A 25149-nucleotide genomic window follows, 5' to 3' on the forward strand; every position below is an offset into this window, starting at 1 on the left:
GCCGTCCAGGGGGAGGGAAAAGGAAGCAGAAGGGGAGGGGGAGGAGCGCTCCGCAAGTCCCGCTCGGATTCCGCACCGAGGTGGCAGACGGCGACCGGGAGTGATCGGTCGCTCCAGCCACTCCAATCCCCGGCTCCCTCAGCCTGGCCCCGCGGGATCCCGGCAGACCGCGGGAACGCGGCCACTCCCTTTCTCCCTGCCCCCAGCTCCCTGCTCCGCCAGTCTCCACGGTCCCTCCGCCGGCTAACGCGTCTCGTAAAGAGATTATTCTAGGACAAGCAGTTCTGTCTCTAGGACTTGGGCTATCACCTTCCCAGGAAAAGATTTCCAAGCGCGATTCAGGAAAATAAACTCGGGGCCTTAGCTTAGTAGGGGCATCTGGGCGGCGGCTCCACATTCAAGAGAAACAAGCGCAAGGGAGTCGCTCTGGGGTTGCTGACGATGGGGATTATTTACCTGACCCCAACATTTTCCCTACAATACTCCCCAATAGTGCAGAAAGTATACAGCTCCTGGGGCAAAGGGAGGGGAATGGCAAAGTGCGGTTTTCTTCTGCGGCGCAAGCCCTAAAGTAACATCCTGGGATCCCAATACTCAGTTCTGCTAGTAGCCAAGTGGCACTTGCTTTCACCGTGCACCTTGGCAAATAACCAAGAAAACATCCAAATTTTTTTTTTTTTTTAACTGGCTCCATGGAACTGCAGGCGAAGGTCTTATTCGACCCCTTTGTATCATACTGGGGAAATCTGGTAAAATTTTAAAGAAACTCTTCCCTCAAGTTTTTCCTTCTTTTACTCCAAATCTTTTTAATTTATCATCTAAGACATTTTCTTTGTTCTTTCAAGAGTGATTTAAAATTTTTTCTTGAACGGATGATAGTGTCTTCAAGAGCCTGCAAAACCATTACATCAAGAGGGTGACTCTTGATCTCCCAAGCCAGGCTAGAATTTGGACTCCACGAATGCTTTGCAGTGAAAAATCCACTGTTATTAAGCAAAATGGGGGGGGGGGGGAGGGACATTGGGATTATCTTACAACAGTCAGCAGTTTCAATGGCTGCAGCTCCCCTCCCATAAATATGAGGTTCCTTTCCACCTCTGGCCCTCCTTTCTCCTAAGACTCAACCTTGTCTTGCTACAGAGACAACAAAAAGACAACCAGCTTCTCTTCAGTGAATGAGAAGGCTAAAGGATCAGAGGAAGTGTCTCTGTGCTGTGTCACTGCCTCTTCTTCTCTGTTCCAGACACACACTCTTCCCAGGCCATCTCCTCTCTTCCACAGGAATTTAAAATCCATTGCCCCACGTGCAAAAAGCACTCTCACCAAAAAGTCCTGTCCCTTTCTCATCTCCCAGCATTCTCTCACTCCTCGATCTCCCTCTGTGGGTCATTTTCTAGCTATGGGCTGGAATAAAGCCAGAATTAGAGCTGACATTTGGCATTCTTCCCTCCTTGAGGGGATGGCTGAAAGGGCCAAGGCAATGATCCTAACACCCAGATTTCAAAGGCCTGAACTAGGACCTCCCTTCCTTCCCACCCACTAAGTGCACTTGCTGACAACACTCCCCAACCCAACCAATTTGATTCCAGAGATGCTCCCAGATTCCTCCTATCACTGCTGCTTCTTATTTGTCCTCTTCATTCCTTCAAGGGTGCAGAGTGGGAAGCAATTTCCATCACATACTATTCCTGTCTCTTTTCTTAGGTCTCTGGCTTCTCCTTCTCTATCTGCTTCCTCCCCAAATGTCCCTACAATAACTCTGTCTCTGTTTGCTATGGTAATTTGATCTCAGAAAGCCTTAAACTCTCAAGTGCATGAATTGTAGGCCTGGCCTGTGTCTTCACCCATTACTTATTTCTGAAAATAAATGGCTTATAAGTGGAATCAAGTTATAAGTTGTCAGGAAGAGTGACCTTTTCTTTTTTCATCTCCTCCCAGGGCCTGACAGTCACTGCCACTTCTGCCCACAGCGCAGAAACCTGGCCACTGGGTGTTGACCATGCATGGATCTGTGCCCCTGAAAAGATCATAGGCACTTAAGGAAGAGTGACACTTAAAGTGACAGAGGCTTTGTAAAGTCTTTAATGGAAGCCCCCAAGTGTCACATCTCTAGAGAAAAAACAAGGCTTGTCTTTTAGCAATTTGGTCATCTTTCAGGAAGGACACCTGCCAGGTTATCCGTTTTGATGTGTCAGGATCATAAGTTTCAACTAGTATTTACACCCTCAGTGATTGAGAAGGCAAACAGAAAGCCAACACAAATCAGTCATCTTTTCAAAGACGTTGTCCTAAAGAGATTGTACTATATTTGGCACTACAATGATTTTGTTCCACACACTACTGTACTAAGCCTTTTGCCAACCTTCCTAGTTGGTGGAATGAGATTGTTCAGATTGCTGGCAAGTGCCCTGTTGACAATATGAATGTTAATGCCTTGACCACTGCTTCCCTTACTATGTACTCCTTCTCTTGGACCTTCAAGAACCCCTATTAAAAAGCAGAATAGCACAGTGTTTAGGAACACAGACTTTGGAGTTGGTCATCCACTTGCCAGTGACTAACCATATGACCTTGGACATGCACTGAAATGTAAGCTTCAGTTTACTCATTTTAATCAGGGAAGACAGACAATATTAAGTAAGGGTAGTTTGATTATACGAGATGTTGTATTTAAAGAAATTTACACAGTGACTGACAAGTATGTTATAACTACTATTATTATTATTAAAATGAAACAATTTATTATCAGATCATACTTGACAGTCTCTATATAGCACGGCAGAAGTCAATAATGATGGGAAGCTGAGTGTGCACCAAAGCGAAGCTTTCCCAACTACTTCTAGAGCTTTGCCTGTATTTTGAAAACAAAAACCAGTCCCTTTTTATATCGCTAAGGAAAAGGGACTTCTGTCATGAGAATTCCTTCAAGGGATTTGCTTCCTCACAAGAGATTCACCTTTTTTTTTTTTTTAAGATTTCATTTATTAATTTGAGACACAGCATGCACAAGCAGGGATGAGAGGCAGAGGGAGGGGGGTAAACAGACCCCCAAAGTGCAGAGCCCAATGTGGGGCTTGATACAGGGCTTCATGTGGCAGCTCGTTCCCAGGACCTGAGATCATGACATGAGCCGAAGTCAGATGCTTAACAACTGATCCAACCAGGTGTCTCCAGAGATTCAACTTTTTAGGATACGTGAAAATACTTTAGCAACAGAGCACAGCAGAGTTCCCAAATATGCTGTAATCTCCAGCACATAGCACAGTGCTAGGCACTTAATTGTTTTTTGAACAGAACTAAACTTACAACTTCTACAATTCTCTGAAATAGAAACAGCTTCTTCTTTTTACTCCCCCCAAGTCTTACATACATTCCAAAATCCATCTTAAAACTCATCTAATCCAAGAAACATTGTCTAGTCTCATAATGGTCTTTTTTCCCCTCTTCTGCAGTCTACCACATATTTCTGAATGCTGACATGTGTCATTCTTCACTCACCTGAATGCTTTAATAGTATCTCTTTGCCTGAATTATAAGCAACCTGCAAAAAGAAGTCATGTCCTATACTTCTGTGCATTCTTTTTTTTTTTAAGATTTTATTTATTTATTTGACAGAGAGAGAGAGAGAGATCACAAGTAGACAGAGAGGCAGGCAGAGAGAGGAGGAAGCAGGCTCTCTGCTAAGCAGAGAGCCCGATGCAGGGCTCGATCCCAGGACCCTGAGATCATGACCCGAGCTGAAGGCAGAGGCATTAACCCACTGAGCCACCCAGGTGCCCCACTTCTGTGTATTCTTCACAGTGTGGGAAACCTTATAAACTCTCAATAAATGATAATTGTGTCATTTTCTTCAGATCCTTTTTGGCAAATTCAAGAAGAGCTGCTACAGTTTGGGCTTGTCCTCTTCATTGTATATGGACAGACTATGTTTAATGGAGAGGGGGCTCAAGAGTCTGAAATGAATTTACTGTGGATTTTTTCCTTTAAAATTTGAAACACTTTGTATTTCATATTTGTATATACTCCTGAAGAACTGAATCCCACTAATAAAGTTGCTGAACTCTAAAAAAGGCTCTGCCCAAAAGTATTAAGTGATCATTCTTTCTACTTTATATTGTAATCATAAAGTACAAGTACTTGCTGCTTATAACTAACAAAAAAGTGACAGGTTAAGAGAAGTGCCATGATAGGCAAGGTTTTGTGCCACGGTAGACACGGTTTTGTTTATCCCCGTGTAGACAATAATTTTGAGATAGTATTCCTCAATTATATCCCTTCATTATATTTGTAAAATGAATCTATCATGAAGTCACTGGACACTAGAGCAAAACCAATCACAACACAACCGAATTAAGCCTATAAGAAAAATACCGGCACTCGGTGAACTCTCCTCATTCACATAAAATTTTCCTTTATTATTGCATCATTACAAATAATTTCACTTTGGGGGCACCTGGGTGGCTCAGTGGGTTAAGCCTCTGCCTTCAGCTCGGGTCATGATCTCAGGGTCCTGGGATCGAGCCCCACGTTGGGCTCTCTGCTCAGCGGGGAGCCTGCTTCCTCCCTTCTCTCTGCCTGCCTCTCTGCTTACTCGTGATCTCTCTCTGTCAGATAAATAAATCTTAAAAAAGAAAAACAAAACAAAACAAAACAAAAAACCAAATAATTTCACTTTGAAATGATCAGAACCAAATCATCTGGAGTTTTTTGGCCGTGGGGCAAGGTGACATACTCCATTAGTCTGATCGGGCTTTTTGAGGGGACCATGATGAGAATATCTGCCAAACCAGGAAGGATTTTCATTTAGTGCAGCCCCAAAGTTGTTAAAAATTTTCACTTTGTTATAAAGGACCAGGACTTCTGGTCTTTATGCATCTCCAGAAGTCAAATACTTCCCTATATGGTTACAGCATTCTCTATAGGTACACCACCCAGTGGATGGGGACATAAAAAAGATTTTTTGTGTAACATGACAGCTAAATTTTTTTCACATTCCCTTCCCTCCAGAAGGCATTAGCTTTCAGGGAGAGACCTCTACATTTTTAGTTCTGAGAAACTAATATACTATTGATTCTGAACTGAGGCATCTAAAAATTGCTTAAAATAAACAAAGGGACTCAAACTATCTTTGGATGAGTAACAGTAAAAGGAGAGACTAGGTTAAAGGATTGGGGCAGACCGTGCAACATTAATAGATAAAACCAAACTGTTCAATTAGTTTCTGGCTCTGCTTCTCTATCAGTATTCTCAGTGGAGATAGCCTAACAAAAATTATAGAATGTTAAAGGTTGAAAGATACTTAGAAAATGTATTGCCCAGATTCTTTGTTTTTCATTGAAGGAAATGTTTAAGCAGAACTTAAACCTCAAGATCAGTTTAAGTGTCTTTAACAAGATATATGATCTTCCAGGGTAATGGAATAATTTACAGATGTGACCAGGGAACCAAATTTCCTATGATTTTTTTAAAGAGTGCCTTTGAGCTTGATATAAATTCCTTCAAAACTCTAATATTAATAAAGTTATTGTTTATGAGCACTTAGAAATGAAGGCATTCATGCTAGGGACTACTTAACAAAACTGGTAACATCAAGCCAACTGCATAGACTTAAAAAAGTATTTCACATTGGCATTCTGGATTTTCAGTTACCAGAGTCTTTGATAAGGGAAATTCTACAGGCACAACTTCTCTGAAGTTCACAGAGACAATTAGACAAAATCTCCCAATATAACCTTGCAGACAAAATGAAGAAAGAAAAGCTGCAAAACAGTATAATTAGGTGATTGCTTAACCGTGTGAATAACACTGCCAAAGAGTGTTTATTAATGGAATACTTTAGAATGTTAAATCTAACTGGGTGAATACAGCAATCCAACTGACTGGTCTTAGCCTATTCAACATTCTATCAATGACTCAGGACAAGAAAGCATCAAGTGTCCAGGCCAATCCAGGAACAAACTGAGTTTTCTGGAATGAGAACAACTGCCTAGGTTAGCCATGTTTCTAACTCACTGAAAATAGCACCAGTATTCCATTTGAGATTCAATACCTGCCAGAAATTCCTAAGTTTGTATTTAAACTAATTTCTGGCTTCTAGTATTGCCATTAAAACTTGTTCCAAGTTTCCATTCATCACTTGAGGCCTCTTATTTTAGTAGAAATCCTTGTCTGGCCCTGTTTCTCCTTGTACTTCTTGGGATTTTAGCCACAGGATGAACTAAGACAGGATTCTGGCACTAACGAACATCTTTGTTCCCAAGTGGGTTTTAGCCAAAGCATTCATTGATTTGGATGCTTTTTTTTCCTTTCTCCAAAAAAACAAAAACAAAAAACAAAAACAAAAAACCACCATACATATTATTGTGGTTCCTTGAATTTAAACTGTTTTCCAAGATATGACCTGGGCTCAGTCTAAGTGAAGGCCATAATTTGCTTGCTGCTTAGAAAAAAATAAACAAAATTGTACCTCTCAGATACTTCTCAGAAGTATCTGTTCATATAGTCAAAGTATGAGGTAATTGTTGGCTTTGGTGATCCCTCTTTCACCCTGATGCCTTAGCCCTTAACAGTTATTATTTCTATTCATATTATCTCATTTAATCCTCACAAGAGCACAGTGAGGTTGGTATTGATGTAAATACTGGATCAGAATCTCCAGGAAACTTTTTTCCATGCCTCTGTTTCTTGAGATTCTACTATAATATCTAACTATTACACATATACTCCTGATTAAGAATTGTATTATTTGGGACACCCAAGAAGATCAGTCGGTTAAGTGTCTACCTTCAACTTGGGTCCTGATCCCAGGATTCTGGGATCGAGTCCCACATTGGGCTCCCTGCTCAGTGGGAAGCCTGCTTCTCCTTCTGCTTGTGCTGTCTGTCTCTTTCCCTTTCTCTGTCAAGTAAATCAATAAAATTGTTTAAAAAGTTGTATTATTTGGTCTCGAGAGCTATTAATTTCCAAGTATCTCAAATGGGATCCTATTCAATTATTTCCATAACTACAAATTTGTTTTTCTTTTAGAGACTTTGATTGGATCTTCTGATTTTTTTTAATGCCTAGACTTGATAAAATTATGTTACAAAGTAAATTTTTATTTCATACCCCAAGCTTTCCTTTATCATCTTCCCATCTATGATATTTTGCTTAAATTTACAAATGAGGTTTTACAAATGATTCAGACTTTTTTTTTATTAAAAAGACTTTAATAAGAGAAAAATGATTAATAAAATCTAATAACTGAGAACCCTAACTTCAAGAGTTATAAAATTCATCACTGTGAGGACATGGTTGCACACATTGGCTGTTTACGTTTAACCTACTAGTACAAAATAATAATGATGGTGATAATTTTAAAGGCTTCAGGTTGGTCAAACTACCATCTATATAATTCATAAAGTACTAAAATAATATTTTAGAAATAATCATAACTGCCATTTCTTTAAAATGAGCATATAACTCAGAGTTAGTACACTTAATTAAATTGAATCAGAGCTACATTATTGGATTCTTAGGTTTGTGGGTTCTCATAAGACAAAACTCATAAGCCTTCTAGAATAATCCAGGACCATAGAGGGCGAGCAAAAAGATGGGGGGTTTGCATAGAGATAGTTGGTTATACTCTGAAACTTTAACGATGTCGTCACCATTCATAACACTCAGTTACTCAGCACACCCAGCTGGACCTGAGCACTTTTGGTCATAGGTCCAAGTTCATTTCCATATCTTAATATTGAAGCTACAATAGTGGTCTTGCTATAAATACCCTGCCTCACATTTTAATATAAAATGTGTGCTATTTAACACTTCTGATTCAGACTTTTCTGATATAAATCCCACTCATGTATTCCTTGAGATAGATGTTGTTACATAATTCCTTCAGCGGTTATGTATACAATACATTATAAGGTGGGTAAAATATAAATCCTTTAAATTAGCTAAGTTAATATGTAGTGTGTTTTCTGTGAATATTAAAAGATCTTTTTAAGGGATTTTGATGAGATAATTAAGGTTATCTAAAAAACTTTCTTGGGACTCCTGGGTGGCTCAGTTGGTTAAGCAGCTGCCTTTAGCTCAGGTCATGATTCCAGTGTCCTGGGATGGAGTCCCACATCGGGCTCCTTGCTCGGCAGGGAGCCTGCTTCTCCCTCTGCCTCTGCCTACCACTCTGTCTGCCTGTGCTCGCTCGCTCTCTCTCTAACAAATAAATAAATAAAATCTTTTAAAAAATAAATAAAAAAACTCTCCTCATCAAAGGTCTTTTTGGGGCACCTGGGTGGCTCAGCCAGTTAAGGATCTGTGTTTGGCTCACATCATGATCCCAGGGTCCTGGGATCTAGCACCAAGTTAGGCTCCCTGCTCAGTGGGGAGCCTGCTTCTCCCTCTCCTCCCTTGTGCTCTCTTTTGCTATCTCTGTCTTTCTCTCTCTCTCTCTCTCTCTCTCAAATAAATAAGTAAAATCTTTTTTAAAAAATAAGCTCCTTTTTAAAAAGTGATTCAGGAAAGACATATAGATTCTTCAATTTTGTAGTAACCTCAGAATTTCTTATAAAGCATCTTTAAGATAGTAAGATCTAAGATTAAATTCCACTAGCAATTATAGACCCCCCCCAACAGCTCCTTCAAGGTTTTTAATCACATTGAATGCTAAAATCATGCATCTAGGTAGGGCCCTCTTCTAGTACTCCTGCTTAAAGTAAAATCAAATTCTATGACTCAAGATCTAGCTCTACTGTTTACTAATTATGTGTCCTTGAAAAAGTTGTTTAATTTCCCTAAAACTCAGCTTAGTAAAATAAGAAACACATAGAACTTACTATAAATGTTTATTAAGATAAAGCATGTGAAAATTTCAGTATATAAGTTCTCGGTGATTATTAGCCAGAAAAAAGAAGGGGTAGCATAGGGATAGAAGTCTCATGAAATTATCCAAATAACCTGAGGAGAAGGGAGTAAAAAAGGGGGGGGGGATCCAACCTTCTGAATTCTCTCTCTTTTTTTATTTTATAAGCAAAAAATAGATTATTCTACCTAACTGACAGAATAAGGTAGAGTGGAAGAAAATCTAGTACTGGTTCTATTTATACAGCATCTCTGAACTAATGGTCTCAAAAGATCTTAAAATCATTAGGTTGAGGCATCTATAATTGGTTGATGCCAACTTCAGCTTTTCAGCACTGAACAGGAAAAAATATATACATAAAATTCCCCAATCAATCAACACTTTAACCTGTGACTTCTTTTTTTTATCTAAATCTATTGGAGAATTCTCCAATAAATCTAGTGAAGCAAAGACAATGGAGTGGTAACTTTAACAAAGATATAAAATTGAGGCAGAGAATAGTTCAATAATTTACTAGCAATACGGAGTTGATTTCAAGCAGACACGGGTAAAAATTGCACTTTCTCTTTCCAATTCAATGTTACATCTATTATAATAGAGTTGTCACCCTAGGATTTTCAATATCCTTTATAATTAAAATTTCATCATAACCTCCCATGATTAGTTGTCTACAGTACCCTTAAGCAAGACTAGTATTCCTTTGATCCACTTATTATAAGCTCATTTAAAATCTCAACTGTATATGAAACATTCATTGGTTCATAAATCAATACATACATAGTATATATTGGACAGCTCTGTCTCTTAGAATATATGGATTTAGTGCTCCTTAAGCTACCAAGAGTTGAGGAATAAAGAGGATTTTCAAATTACAAAAAGTCATTCTTTCTACAGGTCAATAATGATGTGTTAAGAAAGTAGCAATCACCTTGATAAAGTCAAGCTGTTATTTCCTGGGTACAAGGATGAATATTGCATCTCTGGTTGAAAACACAGGTTATAATTCTGAGAACTTGGCAATTGTAGGTTGCAGACAAACACAAAATTATCATTAATTATTCCCTAATCTTACTTTCCCCAGGGCCAATATATTTGGAAAAAAAAATATGAAAAGATTCAGTGGTGTTAAACAGGAAGTGCTAACTTGGAAATATAGGAAGTAGGAAATCACATTTATTTCCATATAACTTTTTCAAAAACTCTTGTATGTTTGGTCTAATGAAGCTAGATTTAAATTCAAATTCATCAAGGATTCATAATCTAGTATGCGCCAATCTCATTAAAGAAATATTTTAATATGCGTCAAGATTATTGAATCAACATTAAGTGTATGGCATAAACCCTCTAGGCAAGCAGACATTTCATAATTCTCCAACAAACCCTCATTCATCATTAGTCTTAAAGGCAGAAAAGTTTGAATGTCTAGATGGAGACATTTCTTTTCTTTCTTGATTTAGGTAAGTTTAGTGGCTCTCAATTTTTAGCATCCATGACAATTTCTCAAGGTGGTACCAATACAAGTAGGAACATTGTACTTGAAAAATTTATGTGATTTTCAAGCTCACTATTATTTAGATATAATATTCACCATACAAAGTTATTTTGGAACATATTTGAGAAATATGTGCATTTCAGTTCCATTTAATTTTACCTTAATGTCTTTTTTTTTTTAAATTTTTAAAGCTCAGAATTTGTAGAGAAAAAATTGCCTTAAGTTAGGGTATAAGAAACTTTTTAAAAAAAATATTTTTATTTATTTATTTATTTGACAGAGAGAGAGATCACAAGTAGGCAGAGAGGCAGGCAGAGGGAGGGAAGCAGGCTCCCTGCTGAGCAGAGAGCCAGAAACAGGGCTTGATCCCAGAACCCTGAGACCATGACCTGATCGCAAGGCAGAGGCTTAACCCACTGAGCCACCCAGGCGCCCCTAGGGTATAAGAATCTTAATGGCAGAGATAAGTCTGAACAAAACAATCTCACTATATTTTTATTAAAATAAAACATGTCCCAGCTGTCTCTCCAGTACAGATCTTCCATCCAAGAACTTACTTGGGGTGTCCAACAGGCTCAGTCCACAAAGGACGTGACTCTTCATCCTGGGGTAGTGAGTTTGAGCCCCACATTGAGGGTAGAGATGATTTAAAGAAAAGAACTTACTTGATATCTGATAGGATAATATATTGGAATGAACATTAAAATAGAATAGGAATGCTTTTATTCTATGAGCACACACAGGTGATATTCTTGATTTTCTTATAGAACAAACATCATTCTAAACAATAGTTTATTCTCCCGATGTTTGGAATATATGCATTAAATACTTGTTTAGATACACACACACACGAAATCATGTCTACCCTCAGACGCTGGGTAACTTTTCATTCATTCACCATTTATTGAACATTAATTTTGTGGCAAGGACTGAACTAAATACTTAACTTCTATAACACTTTCTTGGTACTTCTTATGTACAGTTTTAATTTATATGTCAAACTGGGGTAACACATGTAGATATTTTCCCTGTTCAACATGCTTAAGACACAGAGTTTACTCATTCATGCTACAAATATTGAATGAAAAGCCATTACCTGTCAGACAATCTGTTGGCTACTGGAGGAACAATGGCAAAAGAAACAGACATGATATTGATCATAGAGTAGTGCAGTAAGGGAGGCAGATGATAAACAAGTGAACAAATAAGTAGGCAAAAAGTAAAAATGTCATAAACAACCAAGAAATTATGATAAAGGATCCCTGAGGGAAATATATTTAGAAATGGCTATCAGCAAAGGCCTTCAGGAGGAGGTGACATTTAAAAATTGTGACCTAAAGGATAAGAAGAGGCTAGCCAAGCAAAGACTAGCGAGGAGAGCATTCCCTGCTGGGAGAACAGTAAGTGTGAAGGTACTAAAGTAGAAAAAGTCAGCCAGACTTGAAGATTAGAAAGGCAGATAGTGTGGCTAAAGCATAGGGAGCAATGGGAGGGTGGCCTAAGATGGATGGGAAACAACCAGGGGAGGGATCTTATAGTCTTGTACATTACCATAAAGACGTTGGATTTTATTCCATTTATTCCAAGGTAATAAGCCATTGTAGGTTTTAAGCAGTACATGAGATGATTCATTGTATATATATATTTTAAAATACTACCATATATGGAGAATGAGATAAGGGTGCAGGAAAACTAGTCACAAGGCTATTGCATCCATTCAGGGGAGATAAGATGGTGATGTGGACCAAGTTAGCAGCTGTTGGTTGAAGATGAACACCTGTCAACTAAGTTTCAGAGGTTGAATTTATAGGACTGATTAATTAAAGAGCAATGACAAGATACCCTTTAGAGAGGAAGCTGTCAAGAATGACCCCCGGGGGCACCTGGGTGGCTCAGTGGGTTAAGCCTCTGCTGGGGTCATGGTCTCAGGGTCCTGGGATCGAGCCCCAGGGAGCCTGCTTCCCTCTCACTCTCTGCCTGCCTCTCTGCCTCTGTCTCTCTCTCTCTCTCTCTCTCTGTCAAATAAATAAATAAATCTTTAAAAAAAAAAAAAAGAATGACCCCCCAGCTTCTGCCATGAAGAACTGGGTGGACAGTGGAACCAGTTTCTAAGGACTATGGGAAGAGACGGTCTGAGCAGGTCTGGAAATCAAGGATTCCATTTTAGACACGTGTGAACTGCCTGAAAAAAGCCAAGCAGAGATGTTAGGCAATCAGATAAGAGTTTGGAACTCAGCAGAAGGGTCTGAGCTGAAGATTTAAAATTACAGGAGCGCCTGGGTGGTTCAGTCAAGATTAGTTAAGCATCTGCCTTCGGCTCTGGTCATGATCCTAGGGTTCTTGGATTGAGCCCCAAATTTTGGGCTCTATGCTCAGTGGGGAGTCTGCTTCTCTTTCTCCTCTGTCCCTGCTTGTGTTTTCTCTTTCTCTCTCTCTGCTGAATAAATAAATAAAATATTTTTAAAAAATAAAATTACAATTGAATAAATATCTTCTGAATGAATGTGGACACTGTGGTAAAGGGGCAGAGTTACCCCTTATCCTTTGATAGTTGCTTCCTGTACTGGCCTTACTCTCCTTTTCTGCCATAGCAATACTCCTTATTTCTTATATATAGATCCCTTTCTGAAATACTTACAAAAGTGTACAGAAGACCTACCCAAAGCAAAGTGTACTTGGTGATCTGGATATTCTTAGAAGCAACTAATAAAGGAAAAAAAAAAATCTGGGGGCCACTAGCCACCAAAATACAGCTTTTACTGCTATACAAAAGAGCCTCTATTATACACATGTGCTTTTTGAACAAGTAAATATAACATATCCATATATTTAAGGTTTTTAAAGGACATAAATTTTAGTTATACTATGTGATTTATTTTTATTTTTTATTGGTCTTCTATTTTCTTAATTTAGGTTCAATAATAGGTTCTTATACAAAATTCAATTCACCTAGAATTGTAAAAAAAAAAGGTGAAAGTCCTTTCAAATCCCATTCTCCTATAGACTACACCTTTAACAGACAATTGTACATCCCTACAGACTTTTATTTATACATATATAAATATGTACATATATATTTTGTTAAAATGTCACCATATGCTATACACTATCATGAAACTTTGCTTTTTTAGTTTTGCTTAACATATATGATGGACAGGGATGCCTGAGTGGCTCAGTCAGGTAAGTGTCTGCCTTCGGCTCAGGTCATGATCCCAGGGTCCGGAGAGATCAGAGATGGAGCCCCACTCAGGTTCCCTGCTCAGCGGGGAGCCTGCTTCTCCCTCAGCCCCTCCCCCTGCTCCTGCTTTCTCTCCCTCTCTCTCAAATAAATAAAATCTTTAAAAGAAAACAAAAACCAAACAAACAAAAGATATATGATGGACATCCTTCCATGTCAGTGCCTAAAATTCTGTTTCATTCTTATTAATAGCTAAGAATGGATATTCAGTTATTTATGGATATTTTATAATTTATTTTTACTGCATGATTGAATATTTAGGCACATTTCTGAAAGTATGTGCATGCATATGCCCGTGTGTTTATTCTGAAAGGTACTTAGTTAAAAGTATGCACATTTAATTTTTAATTAGGCCCAAATGCTGCCCTACATTTTTGTGCCAATTTATACTCTCAATCAATAGTAAACAAGCCAATTCATTGACTTCAGATTTGTCTCCAAAATTCTTAGTTCATGATATAGTAAAGAAACACAGAATCACATTCACAGCAGTATTTTGTTTTCCTTAATAAAAAGATCTCACATTATAATGTATTTCATATGACTTGCATGAATCCTAAATGTTCACTGAAAAAGTCTGCTTACTTCTTTGAATTTATTTTACTTAAATGGACTGGTTTTATCATAGTGTTTTATATCATCTTTACCCTATATCCAACAGGGTTAAAGTTTATGCCTTTAAGAACATATATTTCTTGATATCTCACTCTCCAAATGCTTTAGCCAAAAATAAAGAAATTATGATATTTAATTATTGGACAAATATGATATTTAACAAAAACTTAAAAACATAAGATCTGAAGCTGAATCCAGTATATCTAAGTAAGGTCACAACAGGCCTTTCAGAGAAAACAAATGTAGCCTCTGGACAAACTTATAAAGCAACTCTTTGAGAGCTCCTGAAAATAAGCAAAGCAGGGAGATTTGAGGGGAAGTGGGATGGAGTCAAAATTTGGAAAAAGGGATTAGCATGGAGTTTCCATTGCTTTGGAATGAAGACAGTCATGATTGTGGCAAAGCATGAGGAAACTAAAGCACAGATAGCCCTCAGTTTCTCTTCCATGAGGAACAAGAGGAAGGAGCTAGTGGCAACAAGTAAGCAGGGTGGGGAGTAGGGGAGGAGACTTGAGCTAGAGAGAACCAAAAAAGGGATCTTTAAAGTCTGTACCTGAATTCTTCCCATGTCTCTAGAGATCCCTGAACCATACGTATAGAAAATAATGCCAAAGCTAAAAGAACTAAACTAAAATTTGAACTATTGCCCATCACAAACAAGAGAGAATTTATATTTTTAATCCAATCAAGTTCTTCCTCTACTAAAAAATATTAACATCCTTCAAAGGAATATAATAGAATGCAGTCTCCACAAAACATATGTAATATCCAGGACACAATTCAAAATTTCTTAGCATATAAGGAACCAGGAAAATGTGATGTATTCTCAAGGGTAAAGACTGTTTAGAAGTTCATCATCAAACCTGAGATCATGCAGACAATGACTTAAAGTAGCTACTATATTTAATAAAATAAAGGAAAATGTGCTAGTATGAATGGAAAGAAAGTAAATCTTAACAGAGAAATAGAAAATATAAAAAAGAGCCAAATGGGAATTTAGTACTAAAAAGCAGAATATCTGAAATAAAAATTCACTGGGTGAGCTTAGTAGAAGAATGGAAAACAAAGGCAAAATGCAGTGAACCTGAAAATAGAGCAATACAAATGATCAAATATGAATTAAGAGAGCGACAAAGAAATGAAATAAAATAAAGTCTCAGACACCTATTGGACAAGAAAGGAATATAAGGAATGAATATTATTAAAGACCAAACTTTGACCCTACTATGATGAAACCAATATCAAGATGTATCATATATAAATAATTGGAATCCAGAGAGGAGAGAAAGAGAACCAAACAATATTTGAAGAAATTAAAACTAAAAATTTTCCAAATATGGTAAAAAACATAAATTTATAGATTCAATAAACTCTGTCAATTCCAAACAGGATGAATGTGAAGAAAAGCACAAATGAACATATCACAGTCAAACTTCTGAAACAAAGATAAGTTAAAAACAAAACCAAAAACCACTTGAAATTGGCACCCTCGCCCCCCAAATGGAGAAACAAAAACAACAATGTTACAAAAAGGGAACAATGACTCAAATACCTATAGACTTCTCATCAGAAATCATAGAGGCTGGAAGACAGTGGAATAAAAATCTCTGAAATGCTGTAAGAACAGACTCTATCAACCCAGAATTCTTTATCATCCAAAATACATGAGAAATAAATACATTTTCACATAGAGGAAAAGGAAGAGAAATTGTATTGCACACATGCATTACAAAAAAAATTCTAAATGAAGTTTTTTTGGGTCAAAATGAAGTTTTTTTGGGTCAAAATGAAAAGATACTATAAGGAAAATCAACTCTAAAAGAACAAATGGCCTTTTGACTGCTTAATCAAAAATTATAATTTTGTCTTGTGGGGCTAATATTGTTTGACATTTAATACAGAAATTATAACATAAGCAATAGCATAGGAAGAACTAAATGGTCTTCCACAGTTGCAAAGTTTCTATATTTTTTTAAAGATATTATTTATTTGAAAGAGAGAGATCACAAGTAGGCAAGAGGCAGATGCGGGGGGCGGGGGGTGGGGGGGAAGAAGGCTCCCTGCTGAGTGGAGAGCCCAATGCAGGGCTCGATCCCAGGACCCCGAGATCATGACCCAAGCTGAAAGCAGAGGCTCAACCTACTGAGCCACCCAGGTGCCGCACAGTGTTTCTATATTTTATGAAAATGGTATACTAGTAACTGTGAGTAGACTGAGAAAAGTTAAGAGGTATGCTATAGTCCTTAGAATCAACACTAAAAAATGAAAGTACATATATATGTTAAAATAGATACATCTAAAAATGGAAAGATATTATAAAGAATATTCTAGTAATTCAGAAGACAACAGTTAAGGGAAAACAGAAGAGCAAAATAAGAGGGGACAAATAAAAGACAAATAATATATTAGAGAACACAAATTCAAACACATCAAAATTTACTCTAATATTATTGGGCTAACCCTTTCAATTAAAAGACAGAGATTAGTGAAATGGATAAAGGAACAAGATCCGAAATACTCTTTCTACAAGGGCACACTTTATGTATGTGTATATACGTATGTATGTATTTGTTTATTTAATTTTTTAAAAATGTTTCAAGTTTTTATTTAAATTCTAGCTAGTTAACATGTAGTGTAATATTAGTTTCAGTAGTAGAATTTAACGATTCACCACTTTCATATAACACCAGGTGTTCATCACAAGTGCCCTCCTTAATACCCATCTCCCATTTATTCCCCCCACCCACCACCTCCCCAGCACCTTCAGTTTGTTCTCAACAGTTAAAAGTCTGTTTTATGGCTTGCCTCTCTCTTTTTCCCTATGCTCATCTGTTTTGTTTATTAAATTTCACATATGAAAGAAATCACATTCATTTGTCTTTTTCTGGCTGACTATTTCGCTTAGCATAATACACCCTAGCTCCATTCACATTGTTGCAAATGGCAAGATTTTATTCTTTTTTATGGTTGAGTAATATTCATTGTGTATATGTACCACCTCTTTTTTTTAAGACATTTATTTATTTATTTATTTATTTATTTATTTGACAGAGAGAGAGAGATGGTGAGAGAGAGAGCACAAGTGGGAGAGCAGAGGGAGAGGGAGAAACAGGCTTCCCACTGAGCAGGCAGCCTACCACATCTTCTTTATCCATTCATCAGCTGATGGACATTTGAGCTCTTTCCATACTTTGGCTATTGTTGATAATGCTGCTATAAACATTGAGAGGTATGTGCTACTTCCAATCACTATTTTTGTATCCTTTGAGTAAATATCTAGTAGTGTAATTGCTGGGTCATAGGGTAGTTCTATTTTTAACTTTTTGAGAAACATTCATATTATTTTCCAGAGTGGCTGCACCAGTTTGCATCCTACCAACAGTGTTAAGAGAGTCCCTCCCCCCACATCAGTACCAACACCTGTTGTTTCCTGTGTTGTTAATTTTAGCCATTTTGATAGGCATGAGGTTGTATTTCATGGCAGATTTGATTTATACTTCCCTGATGTGAGGGATGTTGAGCATCCCTTCATGGGTCTGTTAGCTAGTCAAAGTTTTGTTTTTTTTTTTTAAGTAATCTCTATACCCAATGTGGGGCTAGAATTTACAACCCCAATATCAAGAGTCACAAGCTCTACTAACTGAGTCAGCCAGGAGCCCTACAAGGGCACATTTTAAATTTTAAAAATTTTTAAAAATTTTTAATTTTTAAAAAAAATTTTAAAAAACAGAAAGTAGACTTACTTTAAGTAAATAAGTACGTATTCCATGCAAATACTAAACATGAGACTGGAATGGCCACTTTAGTGTCATAAAAAATATACTTCAGAGAAGAAAAAAAGAGTATTAGCAGCAATAAAGAAATATTTCATAATGATAAATAAATCAATAAATCAGGAAGTTTTTAGCTATCATAAATTTATATATATGCCTAATAACAGAGCCTCAAAATGCATGAAGTGAAAATGAACATAACTAAAGGAAGGAAAATAATAAAATTTTTATTAATATAAAAAATAATAAAAATAATATAATATAAATTTGAATCTCCCTGATGGCTAGTGATGATGAACATTTTTTCATGTGTCTGATAGCCATTTGTATGTCTTCATTGGAGAAGTGTCTGTTCATATCTTCTGTCCATTTTTTTGATATGATTATCTGTTTTGTGTGTGTTGAGTTTGAGAAGTTCTTTATAGATCCTGGATATCAGCCTTTTGTCTGTACTGTCATTTGCAAATATCTTCTCCCATTCCGTGGGTTGCCTTTTTGTTTTGTTGACTGTTTCCTTTGCTGTGCAGAAGCTTTTGATCTTGATGAAGTCCCAAAAGTTCATTTTTGCTTTTGTTTCCTTGGCCTTTGGAGACATATCTTGAAAGAAGTTGCTGTGGCTGATATCGAAGAGGTTACTGCCTATGTTCTCCTCTAGGATTCTGATAGATTCCTGTCTCATGTTGAGGTCTTTTATCCATTTCGAGTTTATCTTTGTGTACGGTGTAAGAGAATGGTCGAGTTTCATTCTTCTACATATAGCCGTCCAGTTTTCCCAGCACCATTTATTGAAGAGACTGTCTTTTTTCCATTGAATATTTTTTCCTGTTTTGTCGAAAATTATTTGACCATAGAGTTGAGGGTCCATATCTGGGCTCTCCACTCTGTTCCACTGGTCTATGTGTCTGTTTTTATGCCAGTACCACGCTGTCTTGGTGATCACAGCTTTGTAGTAAAGCTTGAAATCGGGTAACGTGATGACGCCAGTTTTGTTTTTGTTTTTCAACATTTCCTTAGCAATTCGGGGTCTCTTCTGACTCCATACAAATTTTAGGATTATTTGCTCCAGCTCTTTGAAAAATATCAGTGGAATTTTGATTGGAATGGCATTAAAAGTATAGATTGCTCTAGGCAGTATAGACATTTTAGCAATGTTTATTCTTCCAATCCAAGAGCATGGAACAGTCTTCCATCTTTTTGTGTCTTCTTCAATTTCTTTCATGAGTGTTCTGTAGTTCCTCGAGTACAGGTCCTTTACTTCTTTGGTTAGGTTTATTCCCAGGTATCTTATGGTTCTTGGTGCTATAGTAAATGGAATCGATTCTCTAATTTCCCTTTCTGTATTTTCATTGTTAGTGTATAAGAAAGCCACTGATTTCTGTACATTGACTTTGTATCCTGCCACGTTACTGAATTGCTGTATGAGTTCTAGTAGTTTGGGGGTGGAGTCTTTGGGGTTTTCCATATAAAGAATCATGTCATCTGCAAAGAGAGAGAGTTTGACTTCTTCCTTGCCAATTTGGATACATTTTATTTCTCTTTGTGGTCTGATTGCCGTTGCTAGAACTTCTAATACTATGTTGAACAAGAGTGGTGAGAGTGGGCATCCTTGTCGTGTTCCTGATCTCAACGGGAAGGCTGCAAGCTTTTTCCCATTGAGGATGATATTTGCTGTGGGTCTTTCATAGATAGATTTTATGAAGTTCAGGAATGTTCCCTCTATCCCTATACTTTGAAGCGTTTTCATCAGGAACGGATGCTGGATTTTGTCAAATGCTTTTTCTGCATCAATTGAGAGGACCATGTGGTTCTTCTCTCTTCTCTTATTGATGTGTTCTATCACACTGATTGATTTGCGAATGTTGAACCAACCTTGCAACCCAGGGATGAATCCCACCTGGTCATGGTGGATAATCTTTTTAATGTGCTGCTGGATCCTGTTTGCTAGGATCTTATTGAGAATCTTTGCATCCATATTCATCAGTGATATTGGTCTGAAATTCTCCTTTTTGTTAGGGTCTTTGCCTGGTTTGGGGATCAGGGTAATGCTGGCTTCATAAAAAGAGTCTGGAAGTTTTCCTTCTGCTTCAATTTTTTGGAACAGCTTCAGGAGAATTGGTGTTATTTCTTCTTTGAAAGTTTGGTAGAATTCCCCAGGGAATCCGTCAGGTCCTGGGCTCTTGTTTTTTGGGAGGTTTTTGATCACTGCTTCAATCTCATTACTAGATATCGGTCTATTCAGGTTGTCAATTTCTTCCTGGTTCAATTTTGGGAATTTGTAGCTTTCCAGGAATGCATCCATTTCATCTAGGTTGCTTAGCTTATTGGCATATAACTGTTGATAATAATTTCTGATGATTGTTTCTATTTCCTTGGTGTTAGTTGTGATCTCTCCCTTTTCATTCATAATTTTATTAATTTGGGCTTTCTCTCTTTTCTTTTGGATTAGTGTGGCCAATGGTTTATCGATCTTATTGATTCTTTCAAAAAACCAGCTTCTAGTTTCATTGATACGTTCTACTGTATCTCTCGTTTCTACCTCATTGATCTCTGCTCTAATCTTGATTATTTCCCTTCTTGCATGTGGAGTTGGTTTGATTTGTTGTTGATTCTCCAGTTCTTTAAGGTGTAGAGACAGCTGGTGTATTCTGGATTTTTCAATGTTTTTGAGGGAGGCTTGGATGGCTATGTATTTCCCCCTTAGAACCGCCTTTGCTGTATCCCATAGGTTTTGGACCGAGGTGTCTTCATTCTCATTGGTTTCCATGAATTGTTTAAGTTCGTCTTTGATCTCCTGGTTGATCCAAGCATTCTTAAGCAAGGTGGTCTTTAGCTTCCAGGTGTTTGAGTTCCTTCTGAACTTTTTCTTGTGATTGAGCTCCAGTTTCAAAGCATTGTGATCGGAGAATATGCAGGGAATAATGTCAGTCTTTTGGTATCGGTTGAGTCCTGCTTTGTGACCCAGTATGTGGTCTATTCTGGAGAAGGTTCCATGTGCACTTGAGAAGAATGAGTATTCTGTTGTTTTAGGGTGGAATGTTCTGTATATGTCTATGAGGTCCATCTGGTCCAATGTTTCATTCAATGCTCTTATTTCTTTATTAATTTTCTGCTTCGATGATCTGTCTATTTCTGAGAGAGGCGTATTAAGATCTCCTACTATTATTGTATTCATATCAATATGACTCTTTATCTTGATTAATAGTTTTCTTATGTAATTGGGTGCTCCCATATTGGGGGCATAGATATTCACAATTGTTAGATCGTCTTGGCGGATAGTCCCTTTAAGAATTATGTAGTGTCCTTCTGTATCTCTGACTACAGTCTTTAGTTTAAAATCTAATTTATCTGAGATACCACCTAACACCCGTTAGAATGGCCAAAATTAGCAAGACAGGAAACAACGTGTGTTGAAGAGGATGTGGAGAAAGGGGAACCCTCTTACACTGTTGGTGGGAATGCAAGTTAGTGCAGCCACTTTGGAGAACAGTGTGGAGATTCCTCAAGAAATTACGAATAGAGCTTCCCTATGACGCTGCAATTGCACTGCTGGGTATTTACCCCAAAGATACAGATGTAGTGAAAAGAAGGGCCATTTGTACCCCAATGTTTATTGCAGCAATGGCTACGGTCGCCAAATTGTGGAAAGAACCAAGATGCCCTTCAACGGATGAATGGATAAGGAAGATGTGGTCCATATACACAATGGAGTATTATGCCTCCATCAGAAAGGACGAATACCCAACTTTTGTAGCAACATGGACGGGACTGGAAGAAATTATGTTGAGCGAAATAAGTCAAGCAGAGAGAGTCAAGTATCATATGGTCTCACTTATTTGTGGAGCATAACAAATAACATGGAGGACATGGGGAAATGGAGAGGAGAGGGAGTTGAGGGAAACTGGAAGGGGAGATGAACCATGAGAGACTATGGACTCTGAAAAACAACCAGAGGGTTATGAAGGGGCGGCGGGGGGGGGGGGGGCGGGGGGGGGAGGTTGAGGAACCAGGTGGTGGGTAATAGGGAGGGCACATACTGCATGGAGCACTGGGTGTGATGCCAAAACAATGAACACTGTTATGCTGTAAATAAACAAATAAAAATAAATAATAAAAAAATAATAATAATATAATATAAAAATAAAAATAATATAATATAAATAATATAAAAGTTTTAGTAACATATAAAAAATAAAGGTTTTAATGCTGCTCTCTGAGCAGCTGATAGAATTAGAGAAAACCACTAAAGACAATCTGACTCCCAGTTATATTTATAAATCACTACACCTGAAGACTGGAGAATACACATTCTTTTCAAGTGCACTTGGTACATTCACCAAGATAGACTGCATGGTGGGCCATAAAATAAGTCTCAATATTTTTTTTAATTTTTTAAAACTTTTTTAAAATTAAGTTTTTATTAACATATAATGTATTATTTGCCCCAGGGGTACAGGTCTGTGAATCGTCAAACTTCACGCTTCATTACACACTTCACAGCACTCACCATAGCACATACCCTCCCCAATGTCCAAAACTCAACCACCCTCTCTCCCTACCCCCTTCCCCGCTGCAACCTTCCGTTTTTTTTTGTGAGATTAAGAGTCTCTTATGGTTTGTCTAAGTCTCATTGAATTTTAAAAGCCTGAAATCATGCAGAGTAACTTCTCTGACCAAAAGAGAATTAAATAGAAATTAAAAGCACTAAGATATCTGGGAAAACCAAAATATTTATAAATGTGAACATATTCCTAAGTGATCAATGGATAAAAAAAAATAATAGGAGAAAGTAGGACATATTTTTAAATGAAAAAAAATACAGCATATAAAAATATTTGTTTAATCCAGATGAGCAGTTCTTAAAAATAAATTTATAGCTTTAATTTTTATTAATTTTATTAATTAATTATTAATTAATTTTATTAATTTTTCAGAAAAATTTTTCAGAAAAAAATGTCTGAAATCAGTTACATAAGAATCCAGAGAGAAAAGTAAACACAAAGTATTAGTAGAAAGCAAATAATAAAGATAAAAGCAGAAATCAAGAAATAGAAAACAGGAAAACAATAGAGAATATAACAACAAAGTCAAAAACTGGCTCTTTGAAAAGATCAACAAAATTAATAAATTCCTAGCTTGACTAAAAAGAAAAAAAGAAACAGAACACAAATCACCAGTATCCAGAATGAAAGAGATACTATCACTATAGATTACATACACTGAAAGATGAGAGAGTATTATTAACTTTGTGCCAACAAATGTGACAAATTAAATAAAACAGATACTTCAAAGGATTTCAGCTCTCTGAAAAATACAACTTACTAAGATTAACAAAAGATGAAACAAAAAACATAATGTTTCCATTTTTAATTGAAAAAATCTATTACAGAAACAACTCATTCCCAAAAATCTTTCTAAAAAGAAAATTCAATTACAGAAGGTTTCACTTAAAAAAATTTTTTTTAAAAAGGTTTCATTTAACGAAGAAATAGAGGAAGAATGAACACTCTCTCAGTCATCTTATTGGATCGATAATTCCAAAACCTGACAAAGACATTAAAAAAAAAGCAGAAGGAAAAGAAGAAAAGTTGACAAAATTATATATAAATATCTTGCATGAAGACAGATGTAAAAATATCTAACAAAACATGGACAAATTGAATCCAACAACATACAAAAAGATAATTATCATAAAAAGATAAAGTGGGGTTTATCCAAGAAATGTAAAGTTGTTTCAGTATTCAAAAATTGATCAATGTAATTCACCATATTGGTAAGATAAAGGAGAAAACCTCATTTTCATTTCAATAGATTAAAAAAAAAGCATGTGACAAAATTCAACAACCATTCATGACAAAATTATAAATTTTTAAAAAAGATTTTATTTACTTATTTGTCAGAGAGACAGAGCACACACACAAGCAGGCAGAGAGGCAGGCAGAGGCAGAGAGAGAAGGAGGCTCCCTGCCTAGCAAGGAGCTCGATGTGGGACTCCATCCCAGGACTCTGGGATCGTGACCTGATGATCTGACTGATCTGACTGCACCACCCAGGAGTCCCTATTTATGACAAAATTCTGAGCAAAACAGTAATAGAAAGGAACTTCCTCAATTAGATAAACCATTTATGAAAAATCTATGGCTACCATAATACTCAATTGTGAAATATTGACACTTTCTTCCTAAACTGGAAAGAAAGCAATGATGCTGTCTCTGAACACTTCTATTCAACAGTGTACTGTAGGTCTTAGCTATTGCAATAAAGAAATAAAAAGAAATATTAAATATAAGTTTGGGAAAAAAGTAGTAGAGTATTTCCAGATTGTATGACCGTTCACATGAAAAATCTTAAGACATCTTACACAGCTGATTTCCAAACTTAAAAGCTACAGCATAAAGACAATCTACTGTTGGTAAAAGGACAGACATATAGATCAAAGGAATAAAATAGAGTCCTGAATGAAGTCCACTTATTTTTCACAAAGAGGCCAAGATAATTCAGTGAAAAAGTAAGTCTCTTCAATAAATGGTTTATTGGATATTCAAATAAAGAAAAATAAACCTAGATACTTACCTTATACCATTCACAAAAATTAACTTGAATGGATCACAGAACTAAATCCAGAAGCTAAAACTATAAAACTTCAAGGAGAAAACTGTGAACCTGGGGTAAGCAAAAGTTTCTTAAACAGAACACAGAAGACATAATAATAAAACAAAAAATAATTTGCCCTTATCAAAATTTAAAACTTTGGTCTTCAAAAGACACTGTTAAAAAAAACACATGGGCGGGGCGCCTGGGTGGCTCAGTGGGTTAAAGCCTCTGCCTTCAGCTCAGGTCATGATCCCAGGGTTCTGGGATCGAACCACGCATTGGGCTCTCTGCTCAGCAGGGAGCCTGCTCCCCCCTCTCCCTCTGCCTGCCTCTCTGCCTACTTGTGATCTCTGTCTGTCAAATAAATAAATAAAATCTTTTAAAAAAACACACACAGGGGCACCTGGGTGGCTCAGTGGGTTAAAGCCTCTGCCTTCGGCTTAGTCATGATCCCAGGGTCCTGGGATCAAGCCCCACATCGGGCTCTCTGCTCCGCGGGGAGCCTGTTTCCTCCTCTCTCTCTGCCTGCCTCTTTGCCTAGTTGTGATTTCTCTCTGTCAAATAAATAACATATTTAAAAAAAAAACAAAAACAA

The 25149-nt window shown here is 37.0% G+C and overlaps 2 protein-coding genes across 3 annotated transcripts in view; both read right to left on the minus strand.

The window, feature by feature from the left end:
* LOC123938185 (protocadherin alpha-C2) overlaps positions 1-25149 on the minus strand; it is a 117441-nt gene that overhangs the window by 45641 nt on the left and 46651 nt on the right. The window lies entirely within an intron of this gene.
* Positions 1-25149, minus strand: part of LOC123938189 (protocadherin alpha-3-like) — a 158633-nt gene that overhangs the window by 12458 nt on the left and 121026 nt on the right.

This window comes from Meles meles, chromosome 3 (assembly GCF_922984935.1).
Source record: "Meles meles chromosome 3, mMelMel3.1 paternal haplotype, whole genome shotgun sequence".
NCBI classification, from domain to species: Eukaryota; Metazoa; Chordata; class Mammalia; order Carnivora; family Mustelidae; genus Meles; species Meles meles.